General features: G+C 44.5%; 1 pseudogene; it reads left to right on the top strand.

Moving 5' to 3' along the window:
- Positions 1-25,946, top strand: part of LOC121288374 — a 102,586-nt pseudogene that overhangs the window by 19,151 nt on the left and 57,489 nt on the right.

Here is a 25,946-nt window from a genome sequence, read left to right as displayed (position 1 = left end):
TCAGTGGGTAATACTTGTATCTGACTTGAAGATTGTGGGTTCAAGTCCCACTCCAGATACTTAGCATCAGGTGACACTGCACTGCAGTATCGGATGAAACGTTAACACAAGGCCCGTATACCCCTTTACGTGCGTATAAAAGATTTCATGGGGCTATTTTGAAGAACAGTGACATCCTTCCTCAAACAGTATCACTGAAATAGTTCCTGATCTTTATTACATTGCTGTTTCTGGGGCCTTACCGAGTGCAATTTGACTGCTGTGTTTCCTTAAGCAATTTCCAAACCTGCAATCTCTCCTACATGGAAGGACAACGGCAGCAGGAATTTGGGAGCACCACCAACTAAAGTTCTCTTCCAAGCCTCACACCATCCTGAGTTGGAACTGAGTTGCTGATCCTTCACTGTCACTGGGTCAAAATGCTGGAACTCCCACCCACATTGCACTGTGGGTGTACCTACAACACATGAACTGCAGCGGTTCAAGGCAGCAGCTCACCACCACCTTCTCAAAGACAATTAAAATGCACAAATGTTGTCCTATCTAGTGACGCTGACATCCTGTTCAAGTTTTATTTATTCTATGTGCAGGACTACTACTGTTTGTCATCTCTGATGTTTGATTATTCTTTTATTCCAGTGATTTTTCCTGTCCTTCTTCCAATACTGGATAAACTTGGTTTCAGCTTCTTCCCTAGAGATGTGAATGAATTTTTCATGAACAATTTGGCGAGGTTGAAGGCAAAGAGACAAAAAGGTTTGCACACTGTGAGTGTTAAACTAACAGTGAAGTTGTTCAGGTTCCTACGCCAGTTCTACCTCTCTCCCTCCCTCCATACTGACCATTCATCTCTGCCTTATTTACATAACTAGAAAGAAAGTGGCTACAACAATATTGCTATAATTAGAAGAGAAAGGTACCTGGGGAATATTCTGTTCTTTTTCAGTTACTGAAGTTTAGCAGTCTGGTGTGCAGCTTAAGTGTTCAATCTGGCTCCAGACGGCTCTACAGACACCCGGGATTGCTGCTGGGGTTCTCCAATCTCCCACTATGCAGTGGAAATAGTGGGGACAATGTCTGCTTTCGCCCTTTCCCTTGGGCTTCTGCTGAGATTACAGCCAGAGAACAATTGTCTGTCGAAATTCTACCCCGTGGTATTTTAGGCTGTGTATTTTCTTTAAAGGAACATAGAACATAGGAGCAGGAGTAGGCCATTTGACCCTTCGAGCTGGCTGCCCCTTTCATGGCTGACCTGATTGTGATCTCAGCTCCACTTTTATGCCTGCACCTCATAACCCTTAATTCCCTGGTCTACCAAAAATCTATCTAACTCAGCCTTTAATAAATTTAAATACTTAGCCTCCACTACCTTTTGAGGAAGAGAATTCCACACACCAGCGACCCTTTGAGAGAGAAAGAGTGCTCTTCACCCTTGCCTTAAAATGAAGACCTCATTCTTAAACTGTGTCCCTGAGTTCTAGTCTCTGCCATAAGACGAAACATGCTTCCAGTATACACCCTATCCAGTACCCTCAAGATCTTATATTTTCCTCATTGTTCTAAACTTCAATGGGTATAGGCCTAACCTGTTGAGTCTTTCTTTATAAGATAAGCCCATTATCCCAGGAACTAGAGACACAACAGTAAAAAAAATTCCTGGATTTCTAGCGAATAGACCTCATTAGAGGGGGGTCCAATGTGGAGGGTATGGTCTCCTTGTCCTGTCCCCCATTCCTCCTAGCTAAGGGTTCAATGCTGCCAAGGGCAATTGGATAATCAGCTGAGCTCAAGGAAGGCAGCAACCAGCAATGGGATGTGACTCTCAGACTTTGGACCTGGTGATGAAGAGGAGCAACGCTCTCCAAAGGATGGGCAGAGCCCTGTGAACAGGAGGGCAGAAGAATGAGGAGGAGGAAGGATAAAGAGAGTATACACTTCCGCCTAGCTCCATATTTGATGGTAGATCCTAACTGGAGATGACTAAATACCAGAGAAAATCCAGAATCAAAGTAAGTTAAATATGAATTAACCAAGAGGTGGCAGTTGATTCCAAATTATACATTAAATGGCAGATACAACTAATACATACCTTATGAATTGCCTTGGCAGTGCACAACTAAATTGACTTGGCAATGCACTCAGCATATATGTCATCAATCTCAATCACAAAGTCCTTCAAAACTCTGTCTTCCTCATGAAGAATTTTAGTTCCTCTTCCAGGACGTAGCCTGATTCCCAGGAGACAGCGGCACACAACCAACCCGAGTTCCACAGGCATGGTGGTTTCACCAAAAATGGCACAAGTCTGCAGACTTTCCTCTGTTTATGACGGTCCAATGGTGTAGATCCACCTTCTTTAAGTAACAGAAACAACTGCAGCAACTCTATATTCTCAGCTTCTGGATCCAGCCTCTCTTCCTCCTGCACCACTGGAATCATCATCACCATCTGAGCTCTGAGGGCTCTGTGTCCTTTTATGTGGTTCCAACCAGTTTCGGTCTCCCAGAAGTTATGGTTTCCAATCTCTGTTTCAGTCTTAGTTTCCTTAGCAACTGGAAAGGTCAGTTTCCTTTCTCAGCTTCCCTTTTCAATTAAGGTCTGCCTGAAAAAACACAAGCTTTGAAAGCACAGGTGCCATCACAAGGTAAACATAGTGAGAACTTTCTCACTGGTTGGTGAGATGATAGTTTTAAATTTATTCTCTCTAGCTATCAAAGGGAGAGGTCAGGCAAAATTTATGCCCAACCAGAAACAGAATCCATGCTTCTAAATAGGAATGGGAAGTGGATAAAGATAACTTTGAAAGGATATTGAAGATATTGAGGATGGGACTAAGTGAACAACTGAGAGTTGCTGTGATGAGCTGAGTGTTCCTCTGTGTCATAAAAGGCTGGAGATCTGGAGTTGCAGCACTCCTGTCACCAGCAGAGTGGATTAGTGGGACTCCCACTGGGCCCCTTTCACCTTCAGTATTGATCCTGTTCCAATTGTACTGAATGGAGTAATTTACAGAGACACTGAGTGTAAAACTGGAACTGACCTCTGCTGCTCCTGTCAGGGGAACATGCAAACCTTGAAGGCCAAAGTTTTAAAGTCGCAGATTTGTGCCTTCCCCCTATAGGGATCGAATGATGATCCCTCTGGGATTGATTATCTTTCACAGAGGGAGTCTCGGGGATTTTCCCTAGGCCGGTAATGTTAGCTCCATTGGATTCAGGGAAAATGTAATGGGCAGACTGGCCAGTGTAGATCAGGAACTCCCCCCAACATCCCCTGGAGCAGTTTTTGAGCATATATGGACGGGTGAAAGTCTTGACAGCTCTTCCCTGGCTGGAGTCCTGGGTGGGTTCTGATTCCGGCCTCTCTGGAGGAAATACATTCTACTTCCTCCTTTACAGCCCTCTGGAATTTCAGTGTCTAGGACTTTACTCCTAAGGAGCCTGTTTCTGTGCCGTCATAGCTGAGTCCTCACACAATTCTTGTTTAATTCTCAGGTTCAGGTGGATTTTCTGCAGCTGATGGTTGATTCTCAAATAACCAATACCAACTCCCAGAAGCAGAATGATATCAGCAAGTCGACAGACGAAGGTGCCATCAATGGAAAGCTTCTCACTCCTTTCATTCTTCTTTCTTTCTGTTCCTGAAATCATTGCTTGCTATTCAGTTTATTTTTACTTCTTTTGTTTTACGCTCTTTGGTCTTTCGGTTTTCCTATACCCTACCTGGCTGACAGTTCAGATACGGGATCTACTCCCAGCCCCTTAAACCCCAGTGAGGGGAGTGTGAGCACATTCTGGGGAGGTCTAACTGGGATTTGTTGCTTCCCTTACCCCAGTGGGAATTGCTTTGTGTCTGGCCGGTGATTCCAAACAATCATGGGTCTGATATTTGGAATTGTGTTGCGGGGAAATAGCGACACACATTAACTGTCCTTACACCCTTGTGTTTCTGGGCACCGGAGTCCCAGTCAGTGATACCTACGCATTAACTCTATCAATCCTGACTTTCCTAGAAGAACATAAAGTGATTATTTACCCAAACTTTAGAAAGTATATTTCAGCTGCCATTTTACTTGTAGCATCCTCTTACTAAAGTCTAGCTTGTAATCTGATCCAACCACAGTGCTGAGAATATATTCAATGATTTTAGTACATGACTGAATGTGACGTTTAATTATTTATCATTGTGCCTTTAAATGGCTGGCAATATTAATAAACTTTTGTTTGGAAATATTAGCATTGAATATCCAACATTTTTACCTTCTGCTTTGTAGGGTGAGGTTTAGAGATAGTAGAAGTGCTAGCTATGATTTTCCAAAATTCCATAGATTCAGGAAAGGTCCCACTAGATTGGAAGTTGGCAAATGTCACACCTCTTCTCAAGAAAGGAGGAAGAGAGAAAACAATGAACTACAGGCCAGTTAGCCTAAAATGAGTTGTTGGGAAAATGCTGGAACCTATTATTAAGGAAGTCTTAACAATGCATTTAGAAAAGCATAGTATGATTAATGCAAGTCAACATGGTTTTACTAAAGGGCAATCCTGTTTGACAAGTTCATTACAATCTTTTGAGGATGTAATTTGTAGGGTAGATAAAGGGGAACCAATCCATATCTGGATTTCCAAAAGGCATTCGATAAGGTGCTATACAAAAGGTTAACAGGCAAAATCAGGACTCATGGAGTTCAAGGAAATGTATTAGCATGGATAGAGGATTGGATAATGGATACAAAACAGAGAGTGGGCATAAACAGGGCTTTTTCAAGTAGGCAAGCAGTGAATAGTGGAGTGCCGCAAGGATCAGTGTGGGGGCCTCAGCTATTTACAATCTATGTTCATGAATTAGATGAAGATACAGAGAGTAATGTATCTAGGTTTGTCGAATATACCAAACTAGGTGGAAAGGTAAGCTGTTGGGAGGACACAGAGAGGCTGCAAAGAGATACAAACAGGCTAGGTGAGTGGACAGCAAGATGGCAGATGAAGTAAAATATAGTGAAATGTGAAGATACTCTCTTTGCTCACAAGAATAAAAAAGCAGAATCATTTTTAAAAGATGACAAATTTGTAAGTGTTGATGTTCAAAGAGACTTGGGTGTGCAGGTACAAGGAACGCAGAAAGTTAGCATGCAGGTGCAGCAAGGTATTAGGAAGCTAAGTAGCATATTGATCTTTATTGCAAGAGAATTGGATTACAAGAATAAAGAAGTCTTGCTACAGTTGTATAAGGTTTTGGTGAAACTGCATCTGGAATGCAGTGCGCAGCTTTGGTATCCACATTTTAGAAAGGATTTACTTGCGTTGGAGGTGGTACAGTGAAGGTTCACTAAATTGGTCCCTGGGATGAGGGGTCTCCCCCATGACGAGAGGATGAGTAAACCTGTCTGTATTCTCTGAGTTTAGAAGAACGAGAGGCGATCTCATTGAAACCTACAAAATCCTGAAGGGGTTTGATAGAATGGATGCTGAGAGATTATTTCCATTGGTCAGGGAATCTAAAACACGGGGGCACAGTCTTAGGATAAAGGACCTGATCATTAGGACTGAAATGTGGAGAAATTTCTTCACTTAAAGGGTTCTGAATCTTTGGAATTGTGTACCCCAGAGGATTGTGGTTGCTCCATCGTTGTATACATTGGGATAGACAGATTTTTGGTCCCTTGGGAATTTAAGGGATATGGGAATGGGTGGGACAATGGAATTGAAACCCAAGGTCAGTCCTGCCCCAATTCCTTATGTTTATGATACATGTTCTGATTTTTCTGCAGCTCTGACTGACACGGAGATTCTGGGGCAGGCCATGATCTTTATCCTTGCTGGGTATGAGACCACCAGCAATACATTGTCATACGTTGCACACAATCTGGCGGTGCACCCAGACATACAGAAGAAGTTGCAGCAGGAAATAGATGAGGCTTTTCCAAACAAAGTGAGCCCTTGAGAAAGGACAAGAAAGAACTTACATTTCTATAGTGCCTTTCATGATCTCAGAACATCCTGAAGCTCTTTTTAGCTAATTTCTGAATTGTAGTCACTGCTGTAATATAAAATGTGGTAGACAATTTGTGCACAGCAATATGACAATGAACAGATAAGTATTACCCCGAGAACTCCCTTGCTGTTTAAAATGCTGCCATGAGATGTTTTATATCCAATTGAACCTTCATTTAATGTTTCATCTGAAAATTTTCAGTCCTGCGCTTTTTCTTCTTTTATATTCCTTCATGGGATTTGGGTGTCACTGTCAAAGGCAGCATTTGTTGCCCACCTCTAATTGCTCTTGAACTGAATGGCTTACTGGGCCATTCCACAGGGCAGTTAAGAGTCCACCGCATTGCTGTGAGTCTGAAGCCTCATGTAGGCCAGACTGGATAAGAGTGACAGATTTCCTTCCCTAAAGGGCTGCCTGGCTTATTGTGCTTAAGTCTCAAGCATGGACTTAAAACCACGACCTCTGACTGAGGTGAGAGTGCTAGCAGCTGAGGCACGGCTGATGCCAAGAGAACAGTGATTCACATTGCATTCTATGTTGGATGTTGATGTCCACCATCCCTGAATCCTCTTCAATTCATTCTGCTTTTCTGTTCCAGAAGTTAACCACTCTTGAGTAATTTTGTTCCCTTCTCCACAAGCCTCCAATTTGGATCTGCCTGCTTCAACCTTTAATCGCGACTCTCCCCCATCCCACCTCCCCTCCCCCCACTATAGACAGCAGATAGATCATTTGTTCTGTGATGCTCCATAATAGGCTCCTAGAAACTTTGGGAAAGTGGACATTCTTGTTAGAAATCGAGTAGTGTCTTCCACATAATATTCTCTCTTCTCTTCCTCTCCTTTTCCTTCTTTATCTCTCTTTTTCTTTCTCTCTTTTTCTCCTAGCTCTTTGTCTCGCTCTGCCTCTCATTCTTTTTCTCTCTTCCTTGCTCTCTTTTTTCTTTCTCTTGCTCTATTTTTCTTTCTTAGTCTTTCTCTCTTACTTCTCTGTGCACTGCCCCCCACCAAGACTGTTTTGTATCATGTAATTGATATTCTTAATATGTAAGAATGTGCCTTTGTAAATTCCTGCATGTTTGCATTTGGGTTTAAGCAGCTGTACAGTAAGGAACCATTCCACTAGTATGTGCTCTGATTCAATATCGAAGTGGTGCCAGTTATTTCAGTTGTTTACATTGCAGTGTGTCACATCAATAGCCGGAATGAAATCTAAATTCTTTTATCTGTTTTCCTGGAGACAACCTGCCTTTTGTTTTCAATTTTCAAATGTTCAAATAAGTTACCATCTCCACTGTGGTCTTGGCTTTGGAAGAGAAATCTCCCTTTCCCATTATTGTCTTAATCCTGTGTTGCTGAAATGTAACTCTCCTATTTCCTTCACTTCCTTTACTGTACAAAAAAAAATTGAGGGAGACAGAAAGTAGCAAACTATGGGTCAGTTAGCCTATCACCTGTCATAGGGAAAATGTTAGAAGCTATTATTAAAGATGTTGTAGCAGAGCACTTTGAAAACTTCAAGGCAATCCGGCTGAGTCAACATGGTTTCATAAAAGGGAATTCATGTTTAACCAATTTATTGGACTTCTTTGAAGGAGTCACACGTGCTGTGGATAAAGGGGAACCGGTGGATGTACTATACTTAGATTTCCAGAAGGCATTTGATAAAGTGCCACATCAAAGGTTATTGCAGAAAATAAAAGCTCATAGCGGGTTAACATATTGGCATGGATACAAGATTGGCTGGCTAATCGGAAGCAGAGAGTTGGCATAAATGGGTCTTTTTCTGGTTGGCAAGATATGGCTAGTGGTGTGCCACAGGGAATAGTGCTGGGGCCTCAACTTTTATAATTTACATAAATGGATGAAGGGAACCGAAGTAATAGTGGCTAAATTTGCTGATGGCATAAAGATAGGTAGGAAAGTGAATTGTGAAAAAGACGTAAGGAGGATACAAAGTGACATCGATAGGTTAAGTGAGTGGGCAAAGATCTGGCAAATGGAGAATAATATGGGCAAATGTGAAATCGTTCATTTTGGCAGTAAGAATAAAAAGGAAGCTTATTATATACATGATGAGAGATTGCAGAGCTCTGAGAATCAGAGGGAACTTGGTGCCCTGGTGCATGAATCGCAAAAGGTTAGTATGCAGGTTCAGCAGGTAATTAGGGAGGCGAATAGAATATTATCATTTATTGTGGGGAAATTGATTACAAAAGTAGGGAGGTTCTGCTTCAGTTGTACAGGGCATTGGTAAGGCCACATCTGGAGTATTGTGTACAGTACCGGTCTCCTTGTTCAAAGAAAGATGTAAATGCATGAGAAGCAGTTCAGAGAAGGTTTACTAGACTAATACCAGGAATGGGCAGGTTGTCTTCTGAGGAAAGGTTGGACAGGTTAGTCTTGTATCCACTGGAATTTAGCAGAGTAAGAGGTGACTTAATTGAAACCTGAGCGGTCTTGACAGGGTGAATGTAGAGAGGATGTTTCCTCTTGTGGGATAATCTAGAACTAGGGGTCACTGTTTAAAAATAGGGGGCCACTCATTTAGGAATGAGATGAGGAGAAATTTTTTCTCTGAGGCTGAGTTATTGGAATACTCTTCCTCAAAAGACAGTGGAAGCAGAGTCTTTGAATATTTTTAAGGCAGAGCTAGATAGATTCTTGATTAACAAGGAGGTGGTGGTGAAAGATTATTGGGGATAGCTGGGAATGTGAGGTTGAGGTTACATTCAGATCAGCCATGATCTTATTGAATGGCAGAGCAGGCTCAAGGGGCTGAGTAGCTTACTCCTGCTCCTAGTTCATATGTTCCAGCTCTAACTTAATCCATCCCATCCTCATGGCCTGAATAGGCTAAGGTTATAACCCATGATCCCTTAGTATCCATATCTTTGGGTAACATTACATCACTGATAGCAATTGCTGCAGAGGTGATGGTGTAGTGGTATTGTTGCTGGGCTAGTAATCCAGCTCTGGTAATGCTCTGGGGACCTGGGTTGAAATCCCGCCATGGCAGTTGGTGGAATTTGAATTCAGTAAAAATCTGGAATTAAAAGTCTAATGATGACTTTGTCGAGTGTTGTAAAAACCCACTTGATTTAATTTATGGAGGGAAATCTGCTGTCCTTACCTGGTCTGGCCTACACGCGACTCCAGACCCACAGCAATGTGGTTGACTTTTAAATGCTCTCTGAAATGGCCTAGCAAACCACTCAGTTGTATGAAGTCTCAAAAAAGGAATGAAACTGGACAGACCACCCGGCATTGACCTAGGCACCAGAAACGACCTTCACTGTCGCTGGGTCAAAACCCTGGTAGTCTCTTCCTAACAGCACTGTGGGTTAGCATGGACTGCAGCGGTTCAAGAGGGCAGCTCGCTACCATCTTCTCTAGGACAACCAGGGATAGGCAATAAATGCTGGCTTAGCCAACGAAGCCACATCCTGTGAATGAATTTTTAAAGATCTGAGAAGAAACAAATTTTGGCCAGAATTTTCAGCTCGGCCAGCGGGGGCGGGGCTTAAGGTTGGCGGGCAGGCAAACAGCCCAGGCGGTCTTCGCATTTTTCATGGAACCTCATACATGAACGGGATGATGTTTAATGAAGTGTTTATAAATTGAATAAAAATTGTTATAAAAATTTGTTGACAGCTCAGGCAGTGCGGACCCAATCAGGGGCGCCAATCAGGTTTGCGCCCGCCCCCACGTAACCCCTCTGACGGGAGGAAAATTCTCCCCTTTGAAAAACTTGTATTTTATTAGCATGCATACTGCATATTAATCAGCTGGTCTCAGTTCTTGTTTTGGTTAAAATGAATAGGATGGATGAGCGCCCGACATCATCGCGCACACTCGCGATATTTTGCTTGGCGAGCATCACGAGAGGTGGTAGCACACCCACCGACGCTTAAGAGGCCTACTAAGGCCCTTAGTCAGTTAATTAAATGTAATTTTTCGCTGCCTGTTGAACTGTTCAGTTGGAGGGTGGGAGAATAGGCCAAGTGGCTTTTGCATTTTTTTTCAACCAGTGATTAAAAAACTAAAAACTAAAAACTAAAAACTCTCAAAACTCATTTGCAATTTGTCCCTGCTCATGTGACAGAGTCACATGAGGGGACATGTTTTCCTTATTTTTTTAAAACTTTATTTTTGATGTGGGAATTCTTCAGCACCCTGAGGCAGCTCAGTGCCTTCAGGGAGCTTTCACTGAGCGAACCTGCGCGCATGCGCTGATTTCCGCATTCGCCCTCCTCCCTCTGTCACCCAGGTAGCGCTGAGCATTTCTTCACGCAATTCATGCTGGCTGGCCGTTAGTTGGCTAACAAGGATGAAATCGAGGTCAGGGCCTGATCGCAGGTGGCAGACCATTGTACGTCTGCTCCCGGGCCCGCCTGCCCGACAAGGGGAAAATCCTCCCCGATGTGTTTGAGTAACATCGGCATCAACACTTCTGACCGAAATAGGTGCAGCTTAAGTCTATTTGCTTGAGCTTAATATGCACAGAGCTCATATGTGTACCGTATCCCTCTTATTAATTATCATTGAGCATAAGGCACTTAATGGTGTTTGCTGCGTTTTGTGTTCAGGATATTATGCATAATATGAACAGAAATTGGTTATTGGGCCGAATAGGCCTGTGTTGGTGTTTATGCTTCACCTGAGCCTCCAGCTACCCTTCTTCATCAACTTCATATTCTTAATCCTTAATCCAATCAACATATTCTTTTGTTTCTTTCTCCCTTGTGTGTTTATCTAGATTTCTGCCTCAACCTTTCCTTGTGGTAACGAGTCCCACATTCTAACCATTCTCTAGGTAAAGAAGTTCTTCTTATGCTTACTATTAGATTTATTGGTGATTATCTTAGATTTATGATCTCCCCACAAGTGGAAACATCTCTATCATTACAAAATAACAGAATATTTATGTTGCTCTGTGACAAAATATTTTAATTTTCTTGGTTTCCTTGACTTCACTTTTCACTAATGTCTTGTTCAATTATTGAAAGTGTTTTTTCCTGTGTGAAGGCTCCTCCCACATATGATGGGGTGATGCAGTTGGAGTATATGGAAATGGTGATATCTGAAACCCTGCGACTGTTCCCTGCTGCACCCCGTATTGACAGAGTGTGCAAGAAAGATGTCCAGCTCAATGGGGTAACTGTTCCGAAGGGGACTATAGTCATGGTTCCTCCCTACACCATGATCCAGCATACTGGCCAGAGCCCAAGGAGTTCAGACCTGAACGGTACATAGGAATGACTTGTGTTCCCCCACCCGCACCACCGTCTATGGCCTTTACTGCTACAAGTTGAGGTTTATTGGAATCTTTTTCTTGTTTGGAAACTTCTTACCTATGGGATTTTTAACTGGCTCAGCGCTAGTCTCTGAGCTACATCATTTCCCTGGCTTACTGAAGTGCTGTTTATAGCATTCTCCTCTGCACAATCCCTTCTTCTTCCTTGGCACATTCCAAGTCAGTGAAGGACCTGTATAGAGTACCATGTTGAGGTGTAAGGGAAACCAATACTGGGGGTTATGCACAGAAGAGTTATATTGCTGATTTGAGTGTCTGGGGTCTGGGTCATGGTGAAAGGTGGTGGAAGAAGCTAGTTACTTCAGCCTAGATGAAAGTTGATCTTACAGAGGTGCATTAGATAGTTATGGGAATGGAAAATGCAAACCTCCAGTGTTTTAGTGAGAGGAGAACAAGATTCAAAGGAGTAAAAGGTAAATTTAGGATTAATGTTGGGGAAATTCTTTCTTTCACAAAGTGAGCAATGCATGGGATGTAATTCTTGAAAGATTATTAGGGACAAAAAGACCTTTTTAAGAAGCAAGTGGAACCTAAAATGGGTGTTTGTTTAGGACCTTGCTGAGTAGATGGATTGGAATGATCCAGATGGCCGCCTTATTCCTCACTATCTTGGGGGCTTGTAACAACAAATCTCTGACTAAAGCAGATCAACGTTGGCCATGCTGCTGTTCTCTACAGTTGATTACTCTGGCAACACTCCACAGTCTGGGCTCACAAATCAAGACTGGTATCCAGTGCCTGTGACGCAGTGACACGCGAAATAGCAGTAAGTGAAGAAGTTGCTGGGATAAAACTATAGTAACAGTTTCAAACTGTTGTTCAAACTCCATCCATTCTGATAAATTTAAAGTATATCTAAGCAAATTTGACAATGATCAATACCAATTGTTTTGCCTTTGTCAATATAATTAGGTTCAGTAAGGAGAATAAGGAGTCTCGGGATGCAAATATCTTTCTGCCATTTGAGGTGGGCCTTCGGAACTGCATCGGGATGCGATTTGCCCAACTTATGATGAAAATGGCACTCGCTTCATTCTTGCAGCACATGTGCCATGCAAGGAGACACAAGTGAGAATTCTGGAATATCAAAATTATCTGAAGGTGTGAATGAATGGTGTGAGGTTTCATTTAAATTTGTTTTTTTTCTTAAGTAGATACTGTGGGGAGGGCAGGGAATTATGGAATATGAGTTGATGGATAGAGAAGGACTTGGAACAGAAATGACCATTTTTGCAGTCAAACCTTCCTGTTGGCCTGATCACCATTGTTCTTTCTATTCCAGATTCCATTAGAAATGGATGTGAAAGGACCCATGAGTCCTAAAAAACCCGTAATCTTGAAATTTGTGCCACGAGTGAGTGTTGTTTCAAAGGAATAAAGCACCTGGTCCACATGAAACCGAGAAAATATGTAGGGGTGTGTGTGTGTGTGTGTGTCTGTGTGTGTGTGTGTGTCTGAGTATGTGTGTGTGTCTGTGTATGCGTGTATGTGGATGAGTGTGTGTGTGTGTGTCTGTGTATGTGTGTGTGTCTGTGTATGCGTGTATGTGGATGAGTGTGTGTGTGTGTGTCTGTGTATGTGTGTGTGTCTGTGTATGCGTGTATGTGGATGAGTGTGTGTGTGTGTGTGTCTGTGTATGTGTGTGTGTCTGTGTATGCGTGTATGTGGATGAGTGTGTGTGTGTGTGTCTGTGTATGTGTGTGTGTCTGTGTATGCGTGTATGTGGATGAGTGTGTGTGTCTGTGTGTCTGTGTACGTGTGTGTGTCTGTGTATGTGTGTATGTGGATGAGTGTGTGTGTGTGTGTTTGTGTATGTGTGTGTGTCTGTGTATGCGTGTATGTGGATGAGTGTGTGTGTCTGTGTGTGTGTGTGTGTATGCGTGTATGTGGATGAGTGAGTGTGTGTGTGTCTGTGTATGCGTGTATGTGGATGAGTGTGTGTGTGTGTGTGTGTGTGTGTATGTGTGTGTGTCTGTGTATGCGTGTATGTGGATGAGTGTGTGTGTGTGTGTGTGTGTATGTGTGTGTGTCTGTGTATGCGTGTATGTGGATGAGTGTGTGTGTGTGTGTGTGTATGTGTGTGTGTCTGTGTATGCGTGTATGTGGATGAGTGTGTGTGTGCGTGTGTGTGTATGTGTGTGTATGTGTGTGTGTCTGTGTATGCGTGTATGTGGATGAGTGTGTGTGTGTGTGTGTGTGTGTGTATGTGTGTGTGTATGTGTGTGTGTCTGTGTATGCGTGTATGTGGATGAGTGTGTGTGTGTGTGTGTATGTGTGTGTGTATGTGTGTGTGTCTGTGTATGCGTGTATGTGGATGAGTGTGTGTGTGTGTGTGTCTGTGTCAAACTAAATGGTAAAGGACCTTCCACGACTTGGGAAATGAAATTACATGGAAACACAAAAAGAACAAGGATACAGTGATGAACATCCATAATCTATCTCCAGTTGCTAAGATATCTGAATGTTGAGGGAGTCACTACTGTTTTAAAAGCTTCTATAATAGTGATTATTCAGTAGGAAAATGTGTTAACTGAATTTTACTGTCGGATCAGTAAAAACTTTTAAAAATTGTATTTTTTTAACCTTGGATATTTTAATCAGTCATTTGTGATTACAAAACTATTTGACTGTTGACAGACCGTCATTCCAATATACTAAATGTCTTCTAGAGAAAATGTATCTGTAAAGGATTTCTTGAACTAATTGCATCTATTTAAAGAATCTTCCGGTCAGCGTGCAGGGGAAGGCCCGACACACTGATGTGTAAAATGACACGTCGTGACATTGGGCGTGCCCCACTCTCCCTCCTCCCTCCGCCCGCACAGGTAGTGCTGAGCCCACCCGTGTAAAATACAGCCAATCACGGGTGGCGATTGGCTCTGCGCCCGCCCCTGCCCGCTACCCCCCCAGCTCACCCGCCATAGGAAAGATCCAGGCCTTAGTTATTTTAAGCAGCTTTGCATGAGTAACAAAATTCAAATAAAATTTATTTTTTCTTTGATTTATATGTGTGAATCACTGAATTATAAATGTGGATAATGTAAGTTTGGGTTGACTGTATATACTTATGAACAACTGGCCCATTTCTTTCCACTTTCTCTCTCTTGCTCACTCAAGTAAAATTGGATGGAGTGTAAAATAAGCCACTAATTCACTATTGCCGTTTTGGTGCTGCCATCCAAGACTAATACACCTCCACCCACCTCACCACCCGTCAGGAAGTTCTTGATCTTGGCTGCAGAGTCAGGAGAAAGTGTCAGAGGGGAAAAAAAATCTGGATTAGGCCTGATAAGTGTGGGGGTTGCAAAGCGCGATTAATCCACGCCCGGGTCCCTTTGAGGCAGGTAACACATAAACTTTATGCTATCTGTGCATCGACATGCAGCCCAGCATGAAATGTGTTGCTGACTGGCTGCACACACAACAGAAGACCCAGCAGCTTTCACCCTAGCATGATTGACAGTTAGCCTGCAGCTGCAACTGGGAGCCCCAAAGTTTGTGTTGCCTGCTCATTGCCAGGGTTAAGGACACCTGCTCCCAGCTGCAGACAAACTTGATGTGGGAAGGGAGGATCCAGTTGTTGCGATCCATAAAGGAAGTAACGACACAGGAAGAACTGAGAATGAATTTCTGCTGAGAAAGTTTGAAGAGTTAGGGCCCAAATTAAAATGCAGAATCTCAAACTTAATAACCTATGGATTGTTACCTGAACCACGCACCATTTGACATAGAAAAGCCTGCAGTTAGCCTGCATCTCTTAAAGATGAGCTGCTCTCAGGCTATTGCAGCTGCTAGAACAGTGTCTGGAAAGCTTTACTGGAAGGAAAAGGACAGCAAAATGAGCAACAGGCCAGAGAGGGGCATCCCAGGTTTTCAAATGTGGTGCTGGAAGCCTTAATGAAGGAGGTGAGGCCGAATGTTTCTATAGGGGACCAGGAGGCACTCAAGGCATGTCCTGTAAAGTGAATTGCTGCAGATAGACCGGGAGGTCAATTCCTGGAGTCTGACCCCAAGGACCTGGCTGCAGTGTTGGGAAAAAGTTAGTGATCTCATGTGGGTGGTCAAGGTCAGTGAATGTATTTTAACATTACATCTCCTCTACCAACTTCTTAAGACACTCAATGCACCACACTCCCATCATTCACCCATCAGCACTCATGCCCAACATTCAGAGATTCCACTTCACCCTTGTACACTTACCAATATTGTCAGTCTCACACCCACCTCTCTCTGCTTTCACATCTATTCAAGCAAGCTCATCACCCAAACATATTGCAACACTCTCACTCATTCCTCCCTCTCTCCTGCAACTATACACACAAAACTGAACATTCAACCTTGTGCATTCCCTTACTATATGTCCTGCAGGTGCCTTTGCCTGGCCTTGTGCTCCTATGCAATGTCTGATGTTCAGTGCAAGGCTGTGACATGGCTGGTGGTAGATTAATAATTTCACTGGGGGAGACTGCAGATGGCCTTGGAGGACAACCACGATTAGCTCTTGGCCTTTCGGACATGGCTTTGGAATGCAACACCTCAGCGATGCAAGTGTCATTGGATAATGTTGTTATAAGAACATAGAAGTATGAGCAGGAGGGAAACATATGTCCTGTTGAGCCTTCTTCGGCATTCAATACCATCTTCAGATTCACTTTCCTCCCTGAGAGACCAAAATCTGTCTCTCCCAGCCTTTAGTGTATTCGATGATGTAACAAGGTTCACAGCCCTCTGGGTGAAGAAATTTCTCATCATCTCAGTCCTAAATGATCAACCCCTTATTCAAGACTGGAAAGATTCTTTCTCACTAATGTCTTTATCTCATCCTTTACTATCAGAGCTGCCCCCACCTCCTTTTCCATTTTCCCTTTTTTGAAATGCTATGAACCTTGGAAAATGTATTTCTCAAACTTAGTCACCTTGTAACTATATCTCTGTAATGGCAATTAGATCTAAACCATTTATCTCTATTTGTGCCAGGAGTTCATCCATCTTGTTGCAGATGCTTTGCACATTCAGATAACGAATGTTTAATTTTTTTACTAATCTTTCCTGCATGGATCTCACTCGCTGAAGCACTATTACTGTTAGACTCTATGTCACTTCCTGTCCCACTCTGTTTTCTTTATTCACATTGCAACCCTGTTCTATTGCCTCGGTTTTTCTCTTTGGATTTTTAATTCTTCCTTTCCCCAAAAGCTCCTCACCTCTGTTGGTTTAAAGCCCTATGAACAGCCCTTGTTATATGATTTAAGTGGATCCCTTCCTCTTTCCTGAGTCTTGATGCCAGTGCCTCATGAATCAAAATCCCATCTTCCCAAACCAATCTTTGAACCATGCATTTAATTCTCTAATCTGCTTTTCTGTGTCAAATGGTGCATGGCTCAGGTAACAATCCACGGGTTATTAAGTTTGAGATTCTGCATTGAATTTGGGCCCTAACTCCTCAAACTTTCTCAGCAGAAATTCATTCTCAGTTCTCCCTGTGTCGTTACTTCCTTTACGGATCGCAACAACTGGATCGTCCCACATCAAGTTTGTCTGCAGCTGGGAGCAGGTGTCCTTAACCCTGGCAATGAGCAGGCAACATAAACTTTGGGGCTCCCGGTCATGCCTGCAGAGAAGCATCTATTCCCTTGACTACACTGTCTCCTATCACTACCACATTCATTCTGTCTCCTATCATACCACATTGATATGGATGTTTTTTTATTTGTTGATGGCTTTTGTTCCAGGATTTTGGCCAAGAGGACACAGTTTTGGTACAAAGCAGATGGATTGAATGGTGAGGAATTGTGGATCAATTGTGATGGCAGGGTGGGAGTGTGCAATCTCTCAGGGGGGTGCTGGAATCCGAGTATTTGCTGGCAGACTGGAGTTACCCCAGATGCCTCTTCCCTTCCTCTTCCTCATCAGTTCTGTCCTGCACCCAAGGTTCCTTTCAAAGCCCTGGTGGCAAAAGCCTTGATCTTCAGAGCGAGGACAGAGCAGACCACCACAAGCTTGGAGATACTTTCCTGGAAGTACTGGAGGGCTACCCCTGAGTGATCGAGGCAGTTGAACTGTTGTTGCAAGATGTTGAACCTGAGGGCCAATTCAGAGCAGGGAACGGGAGATGGAGAATTAGTGAGTGACTCTGAAAGACAGAAGCAGCACAGATTAAAAAGTGTATGGTACAGGAATTTGGCAGTGTTAAAAGGTATATAGGTAAATGCAAGGAGTGTAGTAAAAAAAGCTGATGAGCTGAGGGCAGATGTAGACACATGGCAGCATGATGTCATCATTATAATGTAAACTTGGCTTAAGGAGGGGGAAAATAGCAGCTCAATGTCCCTGGATATAGAGTTTTCAGGCAGGATATGGAGGAGGATAAAAAAGGTAGGGGTGTAGCATTATTGGTTAAATATTCAATTACAGCTGCGAGGAGGGATGATATGCTAAATTAATCATCAAATGAGGCCATATGAGTTGAGTTCAGAAATAAAAATGGGGCAGCCAGATTACTAGATTGGGGGCAATAGACCCCCAAATAGTGGAAGGTTGTCAGAAGAACAAATATGTAGGCACATTTCTGGGATTGGGAATCAAACAGGGTGAAGGGCACAGAGGTCGCAAAATTCTTGAACTGCATTGAAGAGAGCTTTTTTTAGCCAACCCATAACAAGCCCAATGAAAGGCGGTGCAATTCTAGATTTAGTCTTAGGAAATGAAGCTGGGCGAGTGGATGAAGTAGTCATAGGGACCGTTTTGGACGTAGTGACCATGATATAATTAGATTTAGGATCATTATGGAAAAGGACAAAGATAGAACAGGAGTAGAAGTTCTAAATAGGGGGAAGGCAAAATTTACAAAGTTGAAAGGTGAGCTGGCGACAGTAGACTGGATATAGCTACTAGAAGGAAAAACAGTGCCAAATCATTCTTTGGACACAGCACATCACAAAGAAAAAGGGATGGTACTGCCAAATCCAGAGCTCCCTGGTTATCCAGAAACACACAGGTTAAGATAAAGCAGAAAAACAAAGCTTATGACAGTCACAAAAGTCTTAAGAGTGCAGAAAGCCTAGAAGAGTATAGAAAGTACAGGAGTGAAGTAAAAATGGAAATTAGGAAGCAAAGAGGGGATATGAAAAAGTATTGGCATGTAAAATCAAAGAAAATCCGAAGATGTTTTACCAGTACATTAAGAGCAAGAGGATGACTAAGGAAAAGGTAAGGCCTATCAGAGATGTACATGGTAACATGTGAGCTGATGCAGAAGATATTGGCAGGATTCTAAATGAGTACTTTGTCTCTTCTTCACTAAGGAAAGTGATGATGCAGACATTCTAGTTGAAGAGGAGGAGTGTGAAATATTAGATACAATAAGCAGAGTGAGAGAGGAAGTACTGGAGAAACTGTTATCCTTGAAGGTGGATATATCACCAGGGCTAGATGGATCGTATCCCTGGCTGTTGAAGGAAGCCAGGGAGGAAATAATGGATGCTCTGGCGATAATTTTTCAATCCTCACTAGATAGAAGTGAGGCCCCAGAGGACTGGAGGTCTGCGAACATTGTACCATTATTTATTAAATGTGCAAGGGATAGGCCAGAAAATTATGGGCCAGTTAGTCTGACTTCAGTGGTGGGCAAATTATTGGAATCAATTCTGAGAGAAAGGATAAACTGTCACTTAGAAAGGAACAGATTGATTAGGGGTAGTCAGCATGGTTTTGTTAGGAGAAGATCATGTCTTGCTAACGTAATCACACTTTTTGAGGAAACAACAAGGAGGATTGATGAGGGTACTATAGTCGACGTCGTCTACATGGATTTCAGGAAGGCATTTGACAAGGCCCCACATGGCAGACTGGTCAGGAAAATGAGATCTCATGGGATGGAGGGGAAGGTGGCAGGTTGGATCCAAAATTGGCTCAGTGACAGAAAACAAAGGGTAATGGTTGATGGATATTTTTTGCGAATGGAAAGTTGTTTCCAGTGGTGTACCACAGGGCTCAGTGTTGGGGCCCTTGCTGTTTGTTGTACATTTTAATGATTTAGATTTAAATGTGGGAGGTATGATCGGAAAATTTGCAGATGACACAAAAATTGGCCTTGTGGTTGATGGTGAAGAGGATTTCTGTTGTCTTCCAAATGATATCAATGGTTTGGTTGAGTGGGCGGAGAAGTGGCAAATGGAATTCAAGCCGGCAAAGTGTGAGGTAATGCATTTGGGAGGGCAAACAAAGCATTGGAATAGTCAATAAACAGTGAGCTATTGCGAGAGGTTGAGGAAGTGAGAGACTTTGGATTGCATGTGCATAGATTCTTGAAGGTGGGAGGACAGGTGAACAAGGTGGTCAAGAAAGCATATAGAATGCTTTCTTTTATTGGGTGAGGTATTGAATGCAAAAGCAGGGATGCAATTCTGGAACTGTATAAAATGCTGGTTAGGCCACAGCTGGAATTTGGTGTACAGTCTGATTACCACATCACAGGAGGGACTTAATTGTTCTGGAGAGAGTGCAGAGGAGATTTACGAAATTGTTGCCAGGGCTTGAAAGTTTCAGCTATGAGGAGAAACTGGGTAGGCTAGGGTTGTTTTCCTTAGAACAGAGGAGGCTAAGGGGTGACGTAATTGAGGTGTCCAAAATTATGAGGTGCCTAGATAGGGTGGACAGGAAAGACTTGTTTCCCCTAGCTGAGGGGGCAATTACCAGGGGACATAGATTTAACATGATTGGTAGAAGGATTAGAGAGGACATGAGGAAAAACTTTTTCATCCAGAGGGTGGTGGGCATCTGGAATTCACTGCCTAAGTTCTTGGTTGAGGCTGAACTCTCAACTCAATTAAAAGGTACCTGGATCTGCATCTGAAATGCTGTAACCTGTAAGACTACGGACCAAGTACTGAAAAGTGCAATTAAAATAAGCAGCTAATTTCTTTTGCCCCTTTTTTGGCCAGGACAGACACGCTGGGCTGATTGGCCTCTGTTTACACCTTAACTTTTCTATGGTTTTCTATGGTTCTAATGTTCTTGGTGGCGGTATGGCTCTCATTGTCAGCATGCTGTCCATGCTTGGTCAGATGATGGAAGGGAGTCATGTGCCAGGTATAGAGCAGGTAGCCCCTGTCACCCAGCAGCCAGCCTCTGGATCTTTGAGCTGGGCCAGATTTGACAGGGATGCCTGATTGGTGCAGGATGAATGTGTTGTGGCTGCTGCTACATAGCAGGCATTCACCAACAGGATGCCCTGGGTATGACTGCACACTAATTGTGTATTAATGTGTTGGTGCCCTTTTGGCTTGAGGGCATCTTCCTGTTAACATGTGGGATCCATTGAGCCATGTTTGTGCAGTCAATGTCTCCCTGCACCATCAGGAATCCCGCTGGCCTCATGCTTGCTGCTCCTGCTTCTCTGGTTAGAGAGAAGCCAATGACGTTCTCTCTCGTGTCAGGGCCTCTAACACCTCTGATGCAGCAATGGATAATGAACTATGAAATGTTGCGAATGTCGCCTGCTCCCACCTGGAGGAATCCACTGTTGTTGAAACGTAGAACCACAGTGATCTTGTCAGTATTACCTGGAAAAACTCAGCAGGTCTGGCAGCATCGGCGGAAAAGAAAAGAGTTGACGTTTCGAGTCCTCATGACCCTTCGACAGAACTTGAGTTCGAGTCCAAGAAAGAGTTGAAATATAAGCTTATATTTCAACTTATATTTCTGCTTATATTTCAACTCTTTCTTGGACTCGAACTCAAGTTCTGTCGAAGGGTCATGAGGACTCGAAACGTCAACTCTTTTCTTCTCCGCCGATGCTGCCAGACCTGCTGAGTTTTTCCAGGTAATTCTGTTTTTGTTTTTGTTTTGGATTTCCAGCATCCGCAGTTTTTTGTTTTTATCTCTGTGATCTTGTCAGTGACTGGCAATGCTGACCTCACCCTGCTCTGTGGCTGCAGATTGAGTTTAGGCATTGGCACAGTTCAGTGACCATCTCCTTGGTGTTCCTGCTCCTTGCTGAGTTGGATGTGCTCTAGAGTGGTGGGTAGGACCCTCTATTGTGAGCCCTCCTCCTCTCTCTGTGGTCAGTGTCCTCTCTCTGCTGTGTGTCTTTCACTTCCACATCATGTTGCAGCCCAAGGTGAAGTGAAACTAAGGGCAGGATTTTCCTTCCAGTGCGGGAAATGGAAGTCGGGACCATTTTTGGGTCCCAAAACCACCCTCAAAGGGAAACAGTCACCGGCCCCAATTTTGATGAGGACACCCCCTTAATTACCCTAGAGATGGGTTTAGAAGCTAATTAGTGTCCGGAGGGGCAAGAACAAAGGTGGGACTGTTCTAGTGCGAGTCTGATTTAAACAGACCATGGCAGCCATTACTGTGACTGCTGTTTCACTGCTCTACCTGCTGTTTGGAGGATGTCTTGAGAGGCAGAGGCCTGGAATCTGGGGCAGGACAGCCCCTCACTTCACAAGAGCTGACCTGCAGCGTCTCCTTGAGGCTGAAGGGGAGAGGAGGGAAATCCCCTTCCCAGATGGTGACAGGAGAATCCACCAGGCTGGGCAGGCCTGGACATTAGGTGCAGTCAGCAGGAGCAGTGTGCTGCACAGAAACTGGATCCAGTGAATAAGAGGTTTAATGACCTGATACTTTTGGGCAAGGTAGTGAAATGCCCTAACCCTCAGAACAGGCCTCTGGGTAATTCTCTCCAGCAGACACACCAGCTGAGGAGCCAGAGGGTACATACTACACTTGAACACGGGAAGAATGTGAGTCCAGGGCATTTACTTACCCCTCAGACTGGCTCAGAGCTGGAGTGCTGCTGAGAAACCTGCCTGAACTGAAACATCAACTTCTAATAAATAGGAACAACTGGCATTTGCCGTGGAGGCTAGTTGTGCCTTTTTAGGCTCTCTTTTGTCTTTGCAGGAGGAACAGGATCATAACGCCCGTGAGATGGCCCAGGCAGGAGGTTTCCTACCACACATTATCTCCACCATGCAGAAGGGAGCCATGGACAACGCCCAGGTTGCTAATGAAGAGGTGGCGATTAGAGAGTGCAAAGCATTCATTAAGGGGATGCATTACACTCTAGCCTTTCCAACAGCTTCCTGTAGACAGTTGTATTGGAACATCCCAGCATTGTAGAGGCTTCTGCTCTCCAAGGCATGTTCTCACCATCTCTTATACAGGTGCAGACGAAATGACAGTGAGACCAATTCTCTCACCTTCACCAGACCAAGCGTATCCACAGCAGAGTTCAGACTAAAACAAAAACAGAATTACCTGGAAAAACTCAGCAGGTCTGGCAGCATCGGCGGAGAAGAAAAGATTGACGTTTCGAGTCCTCATGACCCTTCGACAGAACTTGAGTTCGAGTCCAGGAAAGAGCTGAAATATAAGCTGGTTTAAGGTGTGTGTGTGGGGGGGTGGAGAGATAGAGAGACAGAGAGGTGGGGGGGGAGGTGTGGTTGTAGGGACAAACAAGCAGTGATAGAAGCAGATCATCAAAAGATGTCAACGACAATAGTACAATAGAACACATAGGTGTTAAAGTTAAAGTTGGTGATATTATCTAAACGAATGTGCTAATTAAGAATGGATGGTAGGGCACTCAAGGTATAGCTCTAGTGGGGTTTTTTTTAATAATGGAAATAGGTGGGAAAAGGAAAATCTTTATAATTTATTGGAAAAAAAAAAGGAAGGGGGAAACAGAAAGGGAGTGGGGATGGGGGAGGGAGCTCACGACCTAAAGTTGTTGAATTCAATATTCAGTCCGGAAGGCTGTAAAGTCCCTAGTCGGAAGATGAGGTGTTGTTCCTCCAGTTTGCGTTGGGCATCACTGGAACAATGCAGCAAGCCAAGGGCAGACATATGGGCAAGAAAGCAGGGTGGAGTGTTAAAATGGCAAGCGACAGGGAGGTTTGGGTCATTCTTGCGGACAGACCGCAGGTGTTCTGCAAAGCGGTCGCCCAGTTTACGTTTGGTCTCTCCAATGTAGAGGAGACCACATTGGGAGCAACGAATGCAGTAGACTAAGTTGGGGGAAATGCAAGTGAAATGCTGCTTCACTTGAAAGGAGTGTTTGGGTCCTTGGACGGTGAGGAGAGAGGAAGTGAAGGGGCAGGTGTTGCATCTTTTGCGTGGGCATGGGGTTGTGCCATAGGAGGGGGCTGAGGAGTAGGGGGTGATGGAGGAGTGGACCAGGGTGTCCTGGAGGGAGCGATCCCTACGGAATGCCGATAAAGGGAGTGAAGGGAAGATGTGTTTGGTGGTGGCATCATGCTGGAGTTGGCGGAAATGGCGGAGGATGATCCTTTGAATGCGGAGGCTGGTGGGGTGATAAGTGAGGACAAGGGGGACCCTATCATGTTTCTGGGAGGGAGGAGAAGGCGTGAGGGCGGATGTGCGGGAGATGGGCTGGACACGGTTGAGGGCCCTGTCAACGACCGTGGGTGGAAAACCTCGGTTAAGGAAGAAGGAGGACATGTCAGAGGAACTGTTTTTGAATGTAGCATCATCGGAACAGATGCGACGGAGGCGAAGGAACTGAGAGAATGGGATGGAGTCCTTACAGGAAGCGGGGTGTGAGGAGCTGTAGTCGAGATAGCTGTGGGAGTCGGTGTGTTTGTAATGGATATTGGTGGACAGTCTATCACCAGAGATTGAGACAGAGAGGTCAAGGAAGGGAAGGGAAGTGTCAGAGATGGACCACGTGAAAATGATGGAGGGGTGGAGATTGGAAGCAAAATTAATAAATTTTTCCAAGTCCTGACGAGAGCATGAAGCGGCACCGAAATAATCATCAATGTACCGGAGAAAGAGTTGTGGAAGGGGGCCGGAGTAGGACTGCAACAAGGAATGTTCCACATACCCCATAAAGAGACAGGCATAGCTGGGGCCCATGCGGGTACCCATAGCCACACCTTTTATTTGGAGGAAGCGAGAGGAGTTGAAGGAGAAATTGTTCAGCGTGAGAACAAGTTCAGCCAGACGGAGGAGAGTAGTGGTGGATGGGGATTGTTCGGGCCTCTGTTCGAGGAAGAAGCTAAGGGCCCTCAGACCATCCTGGTGGGGGATGGAGGTGTAGAGGGATTGGACGTCCATGGTGAAGAGGAAGCGGTAGGGGCAGGGAACTGGAAATTGTTGATGTGACGTAAGGTGTCAGAGGAATCACGGATGTAGGTGGGAAGGGACTGGACAAGGGGAGAGAGAAGGGAGTCAAGATAACGAGAAATGAGTTCTGTGGGGCAGGAGCAAGCTGAGACGATCGGTCTACCGGGGCAGTTCTGTTTGTGGATTTTGGGTAGGAGATAGAAGCGGGCCGTCCGAGGTTGGGCGACTATCAGGTTGGAAGCTGTGGGAGGGAGATCCCCAGAGGAGATGAGGTCAGTGACAGTCCTGGAAACAGTGGCTTGATGTTCAGTGGTGGGGTCATGGTCCAGGGAGAGGTAGGAGGAAGTGTCTGCGAGTTGACGCTCAGCCTCCGCGAGGTAGAAGTCAGTGTGCCAGACAACAACAGCACCACCCTTGTCAGCGGGTTTGATGACAATGTCAGGGTTGGACCTGAGAGAATGAAGTGCAGTAAGTTCAGAGAGAGACAGGTTAGAATGGGTGAGAGGAGCAGAGAAATTGAGACGACTAATGTCGCGCCGACAGTTCAGACTAAACACCCTGGCGTTGTCCATGGCTCCCTCCTGCAGGTGCAGATAACGTGTGGTAGGAAACCTTCTACCTGGGCCCTCTCACGGACGTTATGATCCTGTTCCTTCTGCAAAAACCAAGTGTAGCAGAGTTCAGACTAAACACCTTACAAGTGCACCCTCTACCATCCTAGATACAGGTGCCTCAGTGGGTCCTCACACATGGATAGATAGGGTAGCACTGGGTGATGTACATAGTGCCAGTGTGCAGGAGGTGGTGCCAGAGATGGAGGCACTTGTGGTCAGTTGCCCTTGGAAAGAAGAGGACTGACATAGCCCTGCTCAGCTGGGCACAGACGCAGGGCCTCAGGAATCACAGGAATTGGGGCTGGAGCTAAACCAGCAGCAAGAGATGTGCTCCCACATGTCAGATTTCTTTGAGGTAGTGTGCAGTCATGGGCAGAGAGTGGGAGCAGTTCACCCAGGTCATGTGTGCCACAATAGTTCAGGGATTGGAGTGCACGAGAGTGTGGCTAACCTCATAGACAGCCATATACAGCAGCACTTGGACAGCATGCAGGAACTGTGCACTGACATTCACAAAATGCATTCCACGTTATTTAGCATTGACTGGTCAGCAAGAATGTCTGGTGGGGATGCCAGTTGCACCCCAGTTGCTGCTCTCCTCCAGCCACCCGGAGTGTCTGCCAAGGGCTGGAGCAGTCAGTGAGGAGGATGCATCTGTGCTGCAGACCGGAGTGACAGAGGCTGCCCCTGCAATGATTCAGACGCAGCAGCCTCTGGGGGATCCCTATGGGCACCTCCATGATCAGGATGACTGCCTCGTCCATCTCCACCACAGGCAGAGGCAAGTGAACAGTCTGACTCCACCTCCTCCAAGTCCACAAGGGGAGCACCATGTAAAAGTGGTCAAGTGTAGAGAACACCATGTCAGATAGAATAGTGTGTTGTAAGCTTTTTTGTTTTAAAACACTCACTTAGGGTTATTGCTCATTT

The sequence above is a fragment of the Carcharodon carcharias genome, chromosome 15 (assembly GCF_017639515.1).
Source record: "Carcharodon carcharias isolate sCarCar2 chromosome 15, sCarCar2.pri, whole genome shotgun sequence".
Classification (NCBI taxonomy): Eukaryota; Metazoa; Chordata; class Chondrichthyes; order Lamniformes; family Lamnidae; genus Carcharodon; species Carcharodon carcharias.
Note: the sequence above shows the minus strand (reverse complement) of the source record. Positions and strands in the feature narration are given on the sequence as shown.